Source organism: Plectropomus leopardus, chromosome 21 (genome assembly GCF_026936395.1).
Source record: "Plectropomus leopardus strain MGB_pleo_1.0 chromosome 21, ASM2693639v1, whole genome shotgun sequence".
Lineage (NCBI taxonomy): Eukaryota > Metazoa > Chordata > Actinopteri > Perciformes > Serranidae > Plectropomus > Plectropomus leopardus.
Genome location: NC_142196.1, coordinates 24,115,377 through 24,133,474, shown reverse-complemented (window position 1 = coordinate 24,133,474; position 18,098 = coordinate 24,115,377). Strand labels below are relative to the sequence as shown.

Here is an 18,098-nt window from a genome sequence, read left to right as displayed (position 1 = left end):
TGTTCAAAGATGGTATACTATGATAATAATTACAAATCCGCTGTACCCTTAAATGTTTTCTGTACTCTGGCAGATACAATCATTTCACAGGCTGTGGGGAAAGGGGCATTAAGTGAGTGCACTTTATCTCACAAGAGACCCTGAAGGCAGAGATGTGTCAGCTACTCAGGTCATGTAAATTCATGCCAGCGTTCAAAAATATACTCATGATTGGTAACGAAATTCAAAATTGAATCCTACGTGTCCAAGGCTATGAGTTATGTGGTTTTTTTTTCATGTTTATAATATTTTATTGGGAAGTTTTTTCAAGAAATGTTTTTCTAAGGATAATCTTTATGTTCTTGTTGAAAAATAATGATTTGTATCATTAAAACATATAAAGTATAAAATCAGCAATACTCAGACCATGCTACACCTTTTTGCATCACTGCACCAGATAAATTCTCCACTCAACTAACCAAAACTACTCCTGATAGGATATTGATAGTGTAGGGGCACCACAGTGAAGATGACAGTACAAAAATAGGAATTAAAGATTTTGTTTATAAACTATAAAATATACTATATGTAAAAAACAATTTATTCATACTTTTTAAAATGTTTGCAAAACATGAAAGAAAGTAGTTAATTAATTGTTTATTAATTTTTTTACATTTTGCACATAATTATTTAATAAAGGGGAAAGTGAATAATTTATACACCCCAATTGAGCAATGCATCTTGGGAAATACAAACTGTAATTTGGAAACTAAAAGTTATATTTTAATATTAAAAAAACAACACATTTTAGCTTAGATACCAAAAGGTTCTTTTGAAGAAAGAATCATACTACATCTTAAGAGTTGCCACCTCTCCCCTGGAGGGAACAATCAGGCTTACATGTAGGAAACTGAGGTTGAGTTGAGCACAATGCACTACAGCAATATGCTGCACAGTGCAGAGAGAAAAAAATGGCTTTCATTAAGTTACACCCAAGTTTATACATCAGTGATGATAAGCTCTCCGAGGGGCCAGCCATCCCAGCAGCCACAAGATTGAAGCGTCCCATCTCCCACAATATGAGGAAAGAGGATAAAATATTCTATTCATTTTCTGCAGATGCATATGTAAAAGTAAATTAAATCAAAGGGTAAAGAAAAGGCAGTACAGGGTTTTTCGTGTTGTGCATCCTAAGCAATGAGCAAATGTGTAGTTTACTGGGATGTGAACACAAGCGTTGCAGGTGCTCCAACAGTCTGCTCATTGCTACACAGTGGAGCTTAATAATGAGTGTTATTACAAAGACCAGATGTTCGGCTTGGAATCCATCCTCTAATTTGATTAGCAAATTGTCAATACAAAGTCAGGCTCTTTAGGGAGGCTAGATCGAGTTGCATCAAGCTAATTTAGCTGTCTGGTAACCAACGCAGCTTGTAGCAGCGGGGAGCACTGGGTCATGTGAGCTTGCCAGCTTGTTCACCCTTTTACAGCATATTCCAAGCATATGCTATACTGTGGTGCTCTTGTCATCCGGATATTTAGAATCGAGGTGTCATTACGTCTGTAGTCAGCATGCAGACTCATGCTGGGAATGAACAGCGGTCACCCATGATGCTGGTGAAAGTGACTGTCCCGTGGTCAATTAAAGTGTGTGGCTTTTATACAGAGAGGAAGAAATGCCACAATTAAAGTGCCTTGAGATGCTGGTTCCACAGTTAATTTTTAACCAATTAAATCAAATTGACTTTGCTCTGGTTTGATTGTCAGTTACACAGCTTGCATTGGATCTTCATCAACAGTAATTGCACTTCAAAGAGGGTAAAAGAGTGAAGGATCCGCCGTGACAGCTCAGGACACGGGTAGCATGTATGCAAAGCCACAGTTAGCAGGGCGGGGGAGCAAAATTGAGAAAAAAAAATGCAGCAAGGATGCAAGATGAGACTAAAAATCTGCTTTCACACTCACTCGCGTTCATCATCAGTGAGAGAAAGAGGCGTATCTGACAGGCTCTAAGTGGTTAAAGCAATCTTAACAAGCCAGCTTTCGGTAAAAATTACAAAATGTTAAAACACTTGGCTAGCGTTTGGACATAGTGAATTAGAAGCATCTCAATTACATTCTCAAGCTCTGTAAAATAGAAGATGGATGGCTGTATCCAAAAGCTTTATGACTCAGTTTTTGCAGTTTCAAGGGATGACAACACAGTCCTTTCTGTGTCAGGAAAACACACTGTTTCCTATCCAGGCTTGTTGTTCTCATAGTGGCTCCACATAAACCACGTCTGACTGGAGAAGGCTGAGTGGAATTGATAGAGCCAAGGGTATTTGTCGGTCAAGATTCATGACCTGCCATCTGCGGATCACTTTTCAGGGTGAAGGTGTTGTCAGTTAGACCGGACCGAGCTCCCTTTATTTACACTGCATCAGCACAGCTGCGTAGCAGAAGAGAAATGTTACTGGTATCCATGGTGTGTTGTAAATCCTTGATGTTCTTAAGTATGTGGTCCCAGTTCTTCAGGGACCACATACAAAAATTTGAAACTTAACTTTTAAGATTGGAGAAGTAAACAAGCATTGTTTAGGGATTAATACTGATTGTATAAGTACATTCAGCCATCAATTGCATTTCTAGCCACAATTGTGCACCAAAAACAGGTTGTTTTTTTAAGCCAAAAAATGTTGCCATTTCCAGCTGTGTCTAGGCAAAATAGTTTCCAAGCTATTGTGGCAAAGACAAATGAATAACAAAACAGTTTTTTTTTCATTTGTTTGTTTATTTTGTGTTTTGTTTTTTAAACATTAAGAGTGTAAGTGTTTAAGCACGATATCCGTGGCTTTTCAGCTGCAGTTTTGACACCAAAACCAGGCCAGCAAGACTTCTACATCATTTCCAGACATGGCGAGACTGAGGAGCTGCCAATTTGCAGAACACTTTTCAAGACAAACAAAGAATTAAAAGAATTTCATTTTTTAAATTTTTTTTTAATTGAAAGAGCAGAGATTGTGCCATAAAAAAAACAGACACCAGCAGTAGTTCAAGCCTAGTTGTGCCTCAAAAGCCTAGTGTTTTTAACCAAAGAAATGGCAGCATTTCCAGTCTTGGTTGGGAAAAACAGCTGCCAAACTGCAGATCCCTGTTTTAGATGAATGACAGTTTTCAAGTGCCACATTTTTTAATTATATTCTGATGTCTTTTGGACTTTGTGTAAGGGTTCTCAGTTTGCTTTCCCTTATTTCATGTATTCATCATGGTCAGGGGATGACAGGAACTCAAAAAGATCACGCTTTAAGCAAAGAAACAACAACTGAACACCACACAGATGAATCAAAGGTCCATCAAAGACTGAACTGAAAACCAGGACTTAAATACAAACTAGACTGATGAGGGGATGAAGTGCAGGTGGAGAAAAAATGCAGAGAAGCTCAGGTAAGGGGAATGAGGTGACGAGGCAGAAGAACAGGCAGACAGCTGATTGGCCGGGAGAAAATCAGGAGCAGGCAAGGACTAATGAGACTGATTCAAGACAGGTGTGACAGAAAACAGGCGGGAAAAAAAGACAAAGGCAGGAGGTAACACAAGACATGATTCATGAGGAGATAACATACAAAATAAATCCAAACTGACCATGATGAATACACGAAACAAGGAAAAACACAAATAAAATAAAATAAGTCCAAAAGGAGAATGCTAATGTAGTGTATTATGCTCAGTTTCTTAAAGTTCCTAATTTGGTCAGGCAAAGAGGCCTCGAAGTTAGTGGTCTAGGGATGTTTAGGCCTGGAAGACAAATGTGTAGAATACTGGCGCCAGGCTAGAAGTAATATGGAATAAGGCTCCTTCCAAATAAGGAGATACTTGTGGGGTTTTGTGATTGATCACAGCAGGTAAAGAGTTGCTTTACGGACAAATGTATTGATGCCTGTACGTATATAAGAGACTTGCATGAGCTGAAAGGGAGAGATTCGCATTGGTCCTGAATCTTCTCCCAGGCAGACCATGGGGCCTGGTGGATGCTGAACTTTGCTGCAATAAATTGATTATTATGCAACCGAGTCGGTGTCCGCGGAGGTTTCTTCATCTTCCACACATCATTGCTACTTAAAGAGAAACAACTACACTAACAAAAACCCAGGATCATAACATTGGCAGTATTTCCTGCCATGGCTCAGTGAAACAGCTACCAACTATTGTTCAAGACAACAAATAAAAAAGGCAGTTCAGTTGTATTTTTCCACCAAAACTGGTGTTTTGCCATCAGCAGCATTTCCTGCTATGACAAGACAAAACACCTGCCAAACTGCAGACCACTATTTGACACAAACAATAGCTTTATCTTTGGCATCGGTTACATTTACAGCCAGGGTTGTGCTCTTAAAACTGGATTTGTTTTGGCAAGATATCAGCTGCCTTTCCAGTCATAATTGTACCACCAAAATTTGATGTTTCACTGGTGCTATTCCCATATTTGATTGTCATACCCAAGTATTTAAAACCAAAACATAATTTATTTTTTTTAACAATAACAGGGGCTTAGGTGCCTAAAAATAACTATACTTTAACCACCGTGTTTTGAAAATGTTATGTTTCAACATATGCTCTACATAATAAGTTATGATTGTTATATATACATGGTTTGCAGGAAAGTACAAAGTCAATATTTATTCTGGCTACTGGGTTGGTAAAGAACTGTCTTGTGGCATGCATGCAAATTAGCATTTAGTTATGCAGTGGCAGAGATGGAAATTTGAAGACAATGAAAAGAGAAATGGTCGTTGAAGAGAATTGGAAAGGTTGGCAAAGTTATTGCACAAAGTGTGACCCTTATCTGTGCTCAAGAAATCATTTCAGGCGTCTTATCGATGTCCCTTTCATTCATTCATCATTTCCAGTGTCAGCTGTGCTCGCACTTGGAATAAACCAGTTCAAGGAGGATTAGTTTACCTGGTACTTATATGTAACAATGTGCAGCAGTTCACATAGGGGGTAATACATTTTGCAGGGAATCTATAACAAAGGTGTCACGTTGGATTTTGCGAATAAGTTAAAAAAAAAATGAAATTTAATTAAAAAATAATTTGATTTACCTAGCAGCCCGGACTTAACAGGCTGTTTTTACCAGTTTATGTGGGAGATGACTTTGTTGAGGCTGACAGCTCTGATCACTAATGAGGATTTGGCTTTGTTCTGACTGAGGCACCCTCTTTCTGAGTCAAACAATTGCAGATCAAATGGATGATGTTGTTTGCGTTTGCCGCTTCCCCTGATTTGGGGGCAGGAAAACAACCGAATCTGTTTGTGTTCGAGTCGTTTAACAAGCAATTAGTCATAAAGATTAAGCTTTAAGCACAATTCAAATGGACAAAAGGAGAGCTCACAGTCCTCCCCGCCAGGCTGCAATAAAAGAGCTGTCTAACTTCTGAGGCTCTTATTTTCACGCCAAAATAACATTAGCGTCAGGTATAAAAAGACTCAAGTCCTCCCATAGGAGCAAAGTGGTCATAATCAATGGTGTGCATATCATAAGCAGCATGGTTGTCAGTTCTCTGTGAAACAGGTGCATGCAAGACCCTCATCAGGGAGCCTATGATTCAGTTTGTACTTCAGAGTCAATGTGACATGACTTATACTCCCTTGTCATCTCCCTGCGAGGATTACGTGTTATGGCTGTCACACCAAATTGCAACTTTGTGGAGAGAAAAGGAGCGTGAGGAACACTTAGGTGACGGAGAGGAATAAATCAGCTTGCTCCTGTGGCAGAGGCAGCCTTTGTGTAACTCAAGTAAATGTTGCTGAAACAGCTGGATCTGTCTGCCGTGACCTGACACCGAGCGCAGACAACCCCTAAAACAAGGAAATAACAATAATCGAAGAAGAGTTCAAATGGGTGATTTGCGAAGAAATGTGCCGAAAAAGTGGCAGCATGTTGAAAGAAAATGTACTTTTTTCAAGCGTGACTACAAAATTAAATGACTTTTTGATTTTTTTTTTAACCGTAAATGACATTTATTTCCGCAGCCTCAACAAAACAACATCTCCTCTGTCTTTTTATCATCCCTTTCCCACTCTGTTAACAGCACCTGACAGTTGTTTATTCGTGCCTGAGTAAAGAAGCAGCAGCAGTAAGGGGGCCTTGGTAATACCAAAGTAAGACTTGCTGATGTAAGGCATGCAACACCAGCCACAAAGAGCATTTCAAAGCTGCTTTATAAATACAGATGATGATGGTGATTTTGTATTATTACTTGCATTTTTCACCAAATAAATGTTCTGAAGGTCTCTGGAGAAGCAGCATGCTGAGATCCTTTTTGAGTGTGATTCAAAGCGGCTCTGTGTTTACAAGGCCAAACACAGGGCCGTTCAGGGGGTAACCTTGGTGTAATGTGCTGTAATTTTTACAGCCCCCCTCTCTATGAGATCTTAGCGCAAAGTTCCTGCTTTCATTAAAATAGCTGCCATTTTCATCACAGCAGATGCCCCTACACTCAGCATATGTGCAAGGTCATAAATCCAGATTACCTACTTCTTGTGTCGCTTCTTGAGCCATCTGGTGTGATTTAAGCAGTGGGCAACACTGTTTGCAACACCAGCTCCTCCCCCGACCAAAGAAAAGGATGGCAGCGGCTCAGAAATGACTTGGCCACAACTTCAGTCAATTAAAAAAGAGCAAAACACCATTAGTGATTTAATTTGTTCCCTAGATTCTTCTTTTTTATTTGTTTATTTATTTGGGGAGCTTGTGTGTTGTGAATTAAAAATATTAACAGTTCTCCAAGGGCATTTTTAGGATATTCATTTGAATATATTGCAGAGTTTTCTTCTGTAGTGTCGTGAAAAGTAGATGATAGTGAAGTTACAGGGAATTCACTGTCTAATTGCACTGGATTGCTGCGAAGTGTCTTTTAATGTTTGCCATAGAACATTTATTGAGACATATATAGTAATATATACATACAGTATTGACAATATTACAGCATAGCATTGTATTTCAGCTTTTGGCTTCTTTAGATAATGCAGTGCAGCTTCTAACTCAGTTTTACAGTTTTACAATTCCTTTTCAAGCTTTTTCAGCAGTGCAGTGCAATGCTTTTGCAATTTAACATGGCTGCATTTTCAGCAATGCTTTGCAGTTTCAGCTATTAGCATTCACATGCATTTTCTGCAGTTAAAACACAGTGGGTTAGACACTCAGTAGGTTTAGGATTAGGGAGTTTGACTCGGATATTAGTGCTACTGTTGAATTTCCCATTAATTACATAATTTCATTGAGGAAGCAATTTCAGAAAATTAATCAATACCGATTTAAAACATGATGCATTTTTGTTATAAAATATGCAAATGTAAACCCCCTTGTGCTCAGGTGCAGTTTTTGACCAGGAACTTTTTTGAAGGATATAATTTGAACGGCCTAGTTAGATACAGTTGATGGAGTGCCTGTATTAAAATGCACCCCCTGGCTACTGTACACTCTGTCTGATGATGAGCCAAGAAAATCAAAAAGAAAAACAATGGCTCTGTATCAAACAGTCTGTAATGCTGGCTCAACACAAAATGGTATCTAATCTTCTGTCTCTCCTCCGTCTGGATGGATAACCAGTCTTCTGTTAGCAGAAACTTTATTTCCAGTTGGGAAGACAGTAGACAATGAGAGACAAACTGTCACTGTGAGGTAGAATCAAGAAGTTTTTAACGCCAGCTTGTACAAGAAGAGACCAACCAAATATATAATTTGATGGGTCTCTCTGTCTCACTGCATTTTGTAAAGTTTGTATTTCATTCGAGTTTTGGTTAATAGCTGACACCTGAATTACATAAAGATTAATACATTTAATCTGTTCAGTCTGAATTTTAGACCAATGGAAGACTATCAATGGAAGACTGCATTATCATTTCAAAGTGCAATACATTAGCTACGTATATATGCCTAGCATCAATACTACACCGGTGTTTTTTGTAACCTTTAAAAAAGCGAATTTTGAAAAAGCTGCTGACCCATTTTCCAGGGTCTTGAGGAGCAAAAAATAAGAGTTCTGAAGTGATGATGCATACACTCATGCCTGCAATCAGGTCTTATTAGTGAGAACGTGTCAAGCCCAAATATTATTGCTAGGTCTTTACATTGTTTCTGATTTTATCCTTCTTTTGTATTTTCCATTGCTCTGGCTTCCTCCAGCAAGGGATAATGCTTAGGGTACCACTCTAATATGGCACTGTATTTGCTTTGCAACAACTAACTGCCAACTTGACCACCTTATACTCAAGTGTTACTTGTAGTGACAGCTCCACCTCATCTTCGGTCCATGCAGAAAAGTTTGTTTTTTTTCTCTGAGCAGTCTCCGTAGTATTTTCTGTAACTCAGTGCATAGACGATGTTCTTTCTGCATATTTTGCATTCTGCATGATAATGGTCATATGACATGCATTTTCAGGCATGTTAGTATAGATCTCAAACGTTGTGAAATGGCTTGTTTGTACAGAGATCAAACAAGATTGTTTCTGTTTTAAAACAGTGTTTTAAAGTGCAATCAAATTTAATTGCGGCTGTAGCCTCAGCCTGGTTTACTTAACTCACATTCACATTTAGCAGAGTGCACTGTCCAAACATTTTCTACACTCTGATACCCTGCCACCTAGAAAGCAAAGAAAGCAACAGTAGGTTTACTAGTTTTTATATCTACACATCCAGACACAGAACCCATCTATAGCTTCAATATAAATATCTCCACCTTCAGGCAAATAAAATATGAACTGGTGCAGAGTTTACACTTTTCCCCCCTATTAACTAAGAAGGTTTTTGTCTTTAATTGTGTTATTTTTGCTTCCACATCCCACTTCTACATTGTTTCTTGATTTGCCTTTTTTTGTCCTTCATAGGAGCCACAAACACAGCCATGCATGTCAGTCATCATGATTCCCATTAAAAACTATATTTTGAGGATTTAAAATTTAAGAATTTATTTCATCTGCACGTACACAAACAAAATAAAAGTAATTTTTTTGCAGCGTCATAATTGCAAAATCGATTATAGGCCTTTGCTTGCAGAGGCTGCACATTGGCACATCTACATCTGAGAGTCCAAAATGTTGTTATTTTGTTGCCAGCAGGTTTGTCCACAAACTGCAGGTCCAGACTTTCTTATTTCCAAAGTGCTAGCACTGCAGCTCTGCTGGGCCTGGTTTCAGGTGCTTCAAAATTGTGACACTGTGTGCCCTTGTTACATAACATTCTTGCTTAGTGCAGCTTTAATTTTGGACACTGAGTTTAGAATAAAATCAGACATTGCAGTCGCTGCAGTCAGCAGCGTTTACTGTGCCAGGAGGTCCTCTGTATCTGCCAGGGACCATTGAGGATATGGCACTTCTTCAATGTAGCGGAGCGGGAGAGCTAGTGACACCTTAGTAACCCTGGGCCCTGTGATGGAGCATCTCGCCTTGCCAGGTGGACATGCTCATTGTCCGGCTGCCTTATCTCTTCAGGGCCATTCCTCCTGAAGATCACTGGGACTGACAGAGCAGAAGCGTAGGCATTCCTACAGAAATTTCTGGAGCAGGCAAAGCCTCGGGGAGAGTGTTGGCGATGCAAGCGGGGAAAATCTAAAGCATCTGGACTAAAGGCTGTCTGGAGAAACCTAAACAGTCTTTTTTAGATTCAAAATCTAGCCTGTTAATTACCATCGCTGGGATATATTAAGGATGTTTCACTGATAAGGATGGTGAATGGAGGCTCTGAGCTGGACGCATCCTTCCTCGCTCTTCCTGCTATAATGTATAAAGGTAGTGGAACAATTTAAAGCACCCTTGGGACTGGATCGATGAGATGGCCCCTTTGTGTCCTGATGCATTATATTTGACAAGTGATTCCATGTCTCAAGATGGATTGTTATTGTGTGACCGACGCTGGGCTGCATTTTGATGTGACGGGAAAATAATTTCATTACAGATCCAGAAAAAAAAAAAGTGTTTCAAATAAGTCCTGACATTGTGGCACCCTCTGCAATGCATTTTAATATTTAATTTGGTAAGTTGATCCCACGGCGTTAGATTTGGCACAAAACAACCATCCAAAAGATAAATGAAAATGTCGCTCACTGTAACTACCTTTGAAGCCTCTTAATGTTTTAGAACTTATTCATGGCTTGTGTATAGAGCAAACTCATCAATGCTTACAGTGCAGTCGAGAAAGGATCCCCTCTTGTGGAAAATGCATACAGGTGCGTGATGTCAGAACTTTGGCAATTGTGACTCAATTTGCATTTCTTTAAAAAAAAAATAGTTTTTGATGTGTTGAGTCTCATTTTTGGCAACTTTACCAATTAACAGTTTTGGAACATTTTATGTATTTGCAAACACTTTTCACCTGGGCAAAATCATCTTCCAATGATGATAAACAAGCCTGAGAACAAAATGCATTGTGAGCATGTAAACTTGCTACCGTAGACACAGTGATTACATAAAATAAACCATAATTTAATTTTGGGCATGCACACATCATACATGCACATTGGAACTGAAATAAATAGCCAACACCCCTAAATATTACCTTGATATACAGGCTTTTGTGATTATGTTAATTTATTTATAAAATGATGGAAGGTGATAGCACAACCACGTGGTCAGGGAGACCATCCTGTAATCAGCAGATTACAATTTATCCTGGTTGAGAGAGTCAGCAATTTATAAGTATTAGGAGGAGGGCAGTCAATAATAAAAAGATGTTAGAAATTATGAAAAGGCAATCTCCTCATGTGTTTATATCCCTAAGTTGATAACAAGGGATTATCCAGGTATTAACAGCAAACTGTGGTAAGAGTGCATGGTCTTACACACACAGCGTGCTGCTTTTCACACTACAAGCCTTCTGCCGCTGCTGCCCATGTGGGATTTTACCATCACTGTTACTGCCAGCAACACTGGACTCGGGAGTCAAAGCTTTCCGCTTCTGTGCCTGGAATGAGAATTTTATTGCACATTATACAGCTTAATGAGGTAAGAGATTAAGATGTTGCCCTCACATTGCAAAGGCTGTATTAGTACATTGGATTGAAAATGACTCTGCTGCGCAGCTACCTCTCGCAGCATTGTTTGGGGTAAGAGTGATGGAGTGGTTGATGATTACTCCACAAATCTCTAATTTGGATGTAATTTCTAGCCGTGGAATTTGGAGTTAGTAGACAGGGATTTCTTTTGGCCTAGTTGTTCGGCCAGACAGTTTTCATTTGATTTAAGTTAAAGGTTATTGTATGATGTAGTTATACCATGACGATGCGATGGTACTTTCAAAAGAGTCTGTGTTTAACCTTCCTGTAGTGTTTTCTTTAAAAAAAAAGACATGACAAAAGTTTTATTTTAAGTTTTAATCTTTTGTTGAACAAAACAGAAAACCCCACCTTAATAATGCTAAAATATTCACAATTTCCACAAAGTAAAACCCATTTTAATACTATTTCTGGTCTTTATATGGCTTTTTTCTTTTTTCGCAATAGCCATTTATTGTGCTTATATTCTGTAAGTACCTATTTAAACAGTCTTCACTGTTAGTGGTGGAGTCCGCCATTTCTGCCTCAGATTCACATACATACCCACTTGACATTTTTCAGTAGTTAGCAGGTACTTCAGTTGCTTCTGTTGTGTTTCTGAAGAAGTAACTGTTCAAGGAGCATCAGCTGTAGTCATAAACTACATTTGAAGTTACTATGGTAACCACTTGTATCACAAAATCAAATAAGACTGAACTCTCAAGGAATACAACTCTAAGCACCTTGAATGCCAGCATAGTCAATGGCTAATGTTAGCATTCAAGGTTTTTATTTCAACTTTTTCTGATTACTTTTGAGACTTATTAATTATAGTTTGACAAATAAAAAAAAAGACCTTGGTATAAAAGAGATGCCAATCTTTGAAATATGAGTTTTCCTAATGGTACTAAATACTGTCCTGTCATATTTTTTTCTTAAAATTGAAAAGGTTCAGTTGAAAGCTCAGAGGTGTCCTGAGTGGAAAGCATGCTTTCCCAGAGCTGTGGCTGCCGACTGCAGAAAAGGATTTATTTCAGCATCTATATTAACCTGGGAGGTATCAGCCTCTGCCTCCTCTGGTCAGGATGCTATTCAGTGTCTGTGTTGCATCACAGCGCTGTAGGGCTGTTATGGGTGGGTTGTATCGATCGGGCTGGGCGTAAAGGCAACTGGCATGGAGTTCACAACTAAGATACTGTAATTCTCCGATCTTGATCTGGACACTCTGTAAAAAGCCTCCAGTTTTTAAGTGTGATGTCTGGAGGTTTACATTTTATGGAGTAGGGAGGGGAGCTTGACACTTCCCACTGACCCTCGGGTGAGATGTTGACTCTTGATCTTGCTGGCAGTATGAAGAGTGACCTTTTGGAATCAGCGTTTGCTCTCTTTTGTGTCCAGAGAGCAGCGAGGGCAACTTACGACCTCATAAACTCTGACATTGATTACATGTTATCAAATGTTTACAGCTGTTCTGAGTGAGGCACTTATGTTTAGATTTATGGAATTCCCAAAGGCGCGACAGGAAATGTAAAGGTTTGGAGTGAAAAGTGCTCTATGTACACCATCAGGATATACATAAATCTACTGATGGACCACCCAACAAAGCCAGATTCAGTGATCTGACTTACAAACGCTGCTTGTTCGGGTGGGTGAGAAGCTTATCCCAACGGATTCTCGCTGCCATTCTGCAGTACGCCGGCTGGAGGCCATATTTAGCAGCAGACGCTGACATGCTTGACCTCTGCCAGCGAGACACACAAGCTGGATTACCTACCTGGTGATACGCTCCTGCTTCTCTAATCCCAGATCTGTCTCGCAAAGATTAGCAGGAAATCAACCACATGCAAGGCTAAGAAGTGACACGCCTTAACGCCCCCCCCCGAACACCCCCTACTCTACTGTTTGTTAATTTTTTTTCCCCCCTTTAACTGTACTGAAACTAGCTCTTAGTAAATAGCTGCTGGAGCCAGTGGCTTTAAAATATTCATTGAGCTATTTCCAGCTTCCCCAAACATTGCTCTCATTAGATAATGATTTTTCCCACAAGCAGGAGAAGGAGGGAAGTTGTTTGTTGGGTTTCTTAGAACAAAAACATCATGGACGTGTCATTTTTACATTTTTATTTCAAGAGCTGGTGGAACGGTTTGGTCAATGCTTGTTTTTTGTTTTTGTTTTTTTTTTTTTTTACTTTAAAGTAACTTTAAAAGTGAGTTTAAAAAAAACAGTTACATATAAATGATTTATAATGAAAAGAACTGGTGTTTATATCAATTTGAATTTTCACCTATCAGTGTATATTTTTAACTATATCAGTGCATTGTGATACTGAGGTAAGACTACTCAGATGATTGCTGTAAAAATAACTCAATGAATTCATGCCGTGACTTGGCAAAGAGACATAGCAGACTACACACTGGACCCTGAAAAATTGTAGTCTTTCATGACATGTACAAAGGTGACAGTGATGGACACACTTGCTGCCACACAGATGGTGTAAATGTTGGTGAAAATGACCAACTAAATGCATGCACACCTGACTTTACTTTAAACATATGATGACACAAACCTTCTATTTTCAACTTCATGCCGTTTTTCTAAAAAATGTTTGTAGGTTTTTCATTATATTTAAGGTTTTAGCTTATTTTTGTACACATTTAGTTAATTTTGTAAAGTGTCACTAAAGTTTTCCTTTACATAAAATGTCTTATGTCATTTTAATCTTTTTCTGACTTTCCATTTTTCTGTGAGCTCCAAATGCTAACAGTGCCACTGCTGATTCTGCTCATCTTGTTAGGCCAGAGTAAATAATGTCCCCTCCAGAAAACAGGGCAGTAGTGGAATAGTCTGTTTTTCTTAGGAAAGCTCCTAACTGACTAAAATGACCCTGAAGTATCTAAGTGGCAGCCATGATAAGAGCTGGTCGAATTCTCTAAATGCTAAGGAAAGGTGCTTCATTGCTTCCTCTCTTATCTTCTTTAGCAAACTGGATCGTCTTTTACCAATAGATAAAAAAAAAAAAAAAAAAAAAAATGGTGTCCCACAGTTCCTTTTGGCAGCAACATTTGACGAAATTTAGCCTTTATCCCTATTTATTTCAATTCCAACATTGGTAATGACGTAATACTTTTTACCATGTTGTCCACGTTTATGTAGTGTGCACAAAACAACACAGTAATAATAATAACAATAATAATGATAGAATTATTGAAATTTATGGTGCACTTTTTATAACCCACATTAAAAGGAGCCTCACAAAGATGGCAAAATGAAACAAGTCATTTCTAAATTAGAGATTTGTTTTGTTTGGACAATATTAGTTTGTTGGGTATTGTGTTTAGGTTAACAACCAAAAATAATAATAATTATATATATATATATATATATATATATATATATATATATATATATATATATATATTGTCCTGTTGTATTTTATTTGTAGTTTAGGTGGTAGCGTTTGTCTTTCAAAATTGTGTCTGATCGTCCATTATATTTGTCCTCTTTTGCAATTAGTTTATTGAGTAAGTATTGTCTTTTGTCACTTGTTTTCAGTTTTATGTTAAGTCAGTGTTCTGTTGTGTTTAGTTGACCTCTTTCATGGTCCCAGAACTTTACTGCATATTATGTAAATTTGATTTTGGGGTCAACAAAAGTGTCTTTCTGAAAATCCTCATGGTGATCGAGAGGCGGTCACTGTTCCAAACAAATATTTCCATATGTAATCACAGTTTTATGACTGATTGCATTTTCATATTACGTACGACTGATTTGTACTGCGCACAAGTATAATTGCCTGGGAGTACACTTGCATCAGCATCAATGTGACATTTGTTTATGTTGTTGTTACAGTGAAGACTGTCAGTGGAGTGAAGAGTGTCAGTGGCTTCCCGAGCTTCCTAAAAGCCAGCCTTGAACCATTTCTTTGTCACTCGTTTGTCCTTTCCTTTCTACAGAAAGAGGGTGAGTTTGTTGGTGAACTGCATACTGTTTGAACAAACATGTATGGTGACATAAACTAATATAGCATACCGTAATGCTCATGGCCTGAGGGTCAGCTGATTATATGGGTTCACAGAAATTATATTAAACTTCCTGTGTTCCTGTTTCCTATTTCTGTTCAGCATGTTTACAGCTGTGCACGAGGAGCGTTCTGTGCTCCTGTGGGCTAACATTATGGAACACGCTTGTCTTTTCGCTGGGTTGTTGTTAGGTGTCCCAGATGAAGTGTTGTCTTCCAGTATTACACTGCATGGGATAAAATGAACAACTGTTTTCACCCAGCTCTAGTTTATGTTCTCAGCATCCCACATCTGTCAGGTCCAGCTGACATTGTGAGGTCTGAATTTTGCACAAGGTGTTTTAGACACATTTATCTGACACTCATATGATGAATGCTGTCAAATATGAGATTGTTAAAATAAAACTTTGACTGGCTTATATACATAATCTGTTGATGGGCATATTTAATTACCTGGTGGTTTGGATAGGAGAAGTAATGTGACATTGGCATAAAAAAATTAAGGGAGGATGTTGAAACAGAGTGTTGAGCTTACAAAGGCTGTGACTTGGTAGGAGATGGAACATCAGCCATGTCATTCAGTAACCTCAATATATCAATTCAGCCATTTCATCCATTTATCTGGGACCAGGTTACAGGGGCAACAGGCTGAGCAAAGTACTTCACACACCCCTCTCCCCACCAACAGTTTCCAGATCCTCGAACCTCCATCCTTGGGGAAATGGCGCATTGCCAGGCCAGATGAGATATATTTTCCATGCAGTGTGTTCTGGGTCTGCCCTGGGCCTCCTACCAGCGCCCAGAAAACCTCAAACAGGAGGTGAGGCATCCTGATCAGATGCCCAAACCACCTCAACTGGCCCTTTTCAATGCAAAGGAGCAACTGCACTACAACGAGCTCATCCCTGGATGTCTGAGCTCCTCACTCTATCTCTAAGGCTGAGCCCAGCCACCCTACAGAGAGGACTTATTTCGTACCTTTTGTATGTGCAGTCTCATTCGTTCGGTCACTATCCAAAGCTCTTGACCTGCTTCTTTAAGAGACCTCTGAGCCAACCAAGCCTGAAAGGCCTCCCTCTTTAGTCCAATGACCTCCATTATTAGCAGGTTCTCAAGTTGCTGACATGACAGGCATTGACAACCTTTTGACCACAGCTTTTAGCAGCCACCTTCACAATGGAGGTTTTAATAGACTGCTTGGATTCCATGTCCCCAGCTTCCTACAGGATGCACAAAAAAATCCTCCGGAGTTGGGAGTTAAAGACCACATGGACAAGGGCTTCAACCTTATATTCCTAGTTCACCCTCACTACATGTTAGGCATGACCAGGTCTGTCTGGCAGTCTCAACTGCCATCTGATCAACTAGGTGGTGATCAGTTGACAGCTCTGCTCCTCTCCTCACCTGATTGTCCAAGACATACGACCACAGATCTGACAATACAAAGTCAATCATAGATCTTTGGCCAAGGGTGTTCTGGTACAATTATGAACCACCCTGTGCTTGCATTTTCTGTCAACATTGGTGTATTTTTAACATGACCTTCATTTTCCCCCAACCTTAATTCTACGTATATGTTGAGTTGCCAAGACCGCAGACGTGGTAGATCAGTAAATTCTTCTTTGACACGTTTTTGGAATGGTTATAATTTTCTGTTAAATTATGTTTGGTCAGGGAAAAAAACTGCACCCAATGCAAGAAAAATCTTATTGGTTTGGCAAATAATGCATTACACTTTAAATATAGTTGCAGTATTTATTATTAACATTGTTAAAAATGTATGGATACGTTTTCTTTTAACATTTTCCCAGAAACCACACAGTCACAGCTAATACGCTGGTTTCACTTGCAAATGTGACACATGTTCCATGCATTCAGAGTGTGCCTTGGTGTTATAGAACATAATGAGTGCTGCCTCCTGAGGAATACACTGTGTGGGAGACGAGAACTAAAGCAGGACCCGAACGGATCGAGAGCTTAAAACATTTGTGAACACTGTCTCACTTCTCTGTGGGAGAGCATCTTGTTGCTCCAAGATTATGGAGCCTCACTCTCAAAAGAAAAGATTGTGTATTGTGCCAGAGCAGCCATGACTGAAGGAGAAAGAGATTCTTTGTGTTGTTGCAGTTCCATTGCAGACTTTAACCGTGCCTGATCGGCACAGCAAATGCTGCAAAGTAAAGTAAACTTTTGTGAAGATAACTTGCGTGATGTCTTCTTGGATCCATAATTTTGCTCTGAATGAAGACAAAAAGTTGCCATGTAGTTTAAATATGACTTGTATGGATAAAATGTGTTTTTTTTTAAAAAAATGTATATGGAGGCACAATTTCGATTTAAAAAAGTGTTAAATCAATGCTATTTTCTCAGCATTTGCTGTCATTGCATGCTGACACCATTCAAGGTTAAGGGTGTTGATTGGCAGAGGTGTGATACATTTATGAAGGAGGGAGGACGTGTTCTATAATTGTCACTGACGGCACATAATTATTCCTGGCATCTGAAGTTTTTACACCAGAAGCTTTGCTATATCCCTCCTTTATTATGATCAGAGCTAATTGTTTTTATTGTTAAAATGTTGCTATTTTGGGGATGTCTGAGTATCTGATTGTAGAAATATGATCTGCAGAAATACTACCCCATCATCACTTACAGTTTTGTTTAACACATTGCTAATGAGTCTCTGCTAACAAGCACGTCATTTACATTTCCTTCTTTTGTCTTTGCCTTCTGTTAGCAGAAGCCTTTTACGAAGCACAAGTGGAGCCCCATTAGTGTTAACTTTGTTGAAAAGTCAGAACTTTGTAATGGAAAAAAAAAAAAAAAAATTCGATTTGGTTTCATGGTTAAATCTAGCCTTTGTTTTGTTCTGGAGAAAAGTTAAAAATGAATAATAATGAGCCTTAATTGTGTGGCCAAAAACTTTGTATTCAGTAAATACAGACACATATGTCCCGCTTATTTTTGTTCATGCCTGTTGGTGTGCTTGATACAATCCCAGCAGACGCTGGATAAAAGGTACAGAAACTCTTCCAACAAATCACCCTTCTGTTTATAACATGAGGTTGTTTTTTTTTGTTTTTTTTTAC

At 38.9% G+C, this 18,098-nt stretch overlaps 1 protein-coding gene across 2 annotated transcripts in view; it reads left to right on the top strand.

Annotated features, from left to right (window-relative positions):
- The window catches only part of LOC121960541 (cadherin-18), a 194,066-nt gene that overhangs the window by 56,714 nt on the left and 119,254 nt on the right, over window positions 1-18,098 (top strand). Inside the window, exon 1 of one of the 2 annotated variants that reach the window (XM_088071972.1) lies at window positions 10,828-10,962. The exons of the other annotated variant lie outside the window; for it this stretch is intronic. The gene's annotated coding sequence lies outside the window, so the exon portion shown is untranslated. Of the gene's footprint in view, window positions 1-10,827; window positions 10,963-18,098 lie in introns of those variants that run through there. 2 annotated transcript variants of the gene reach the window in all.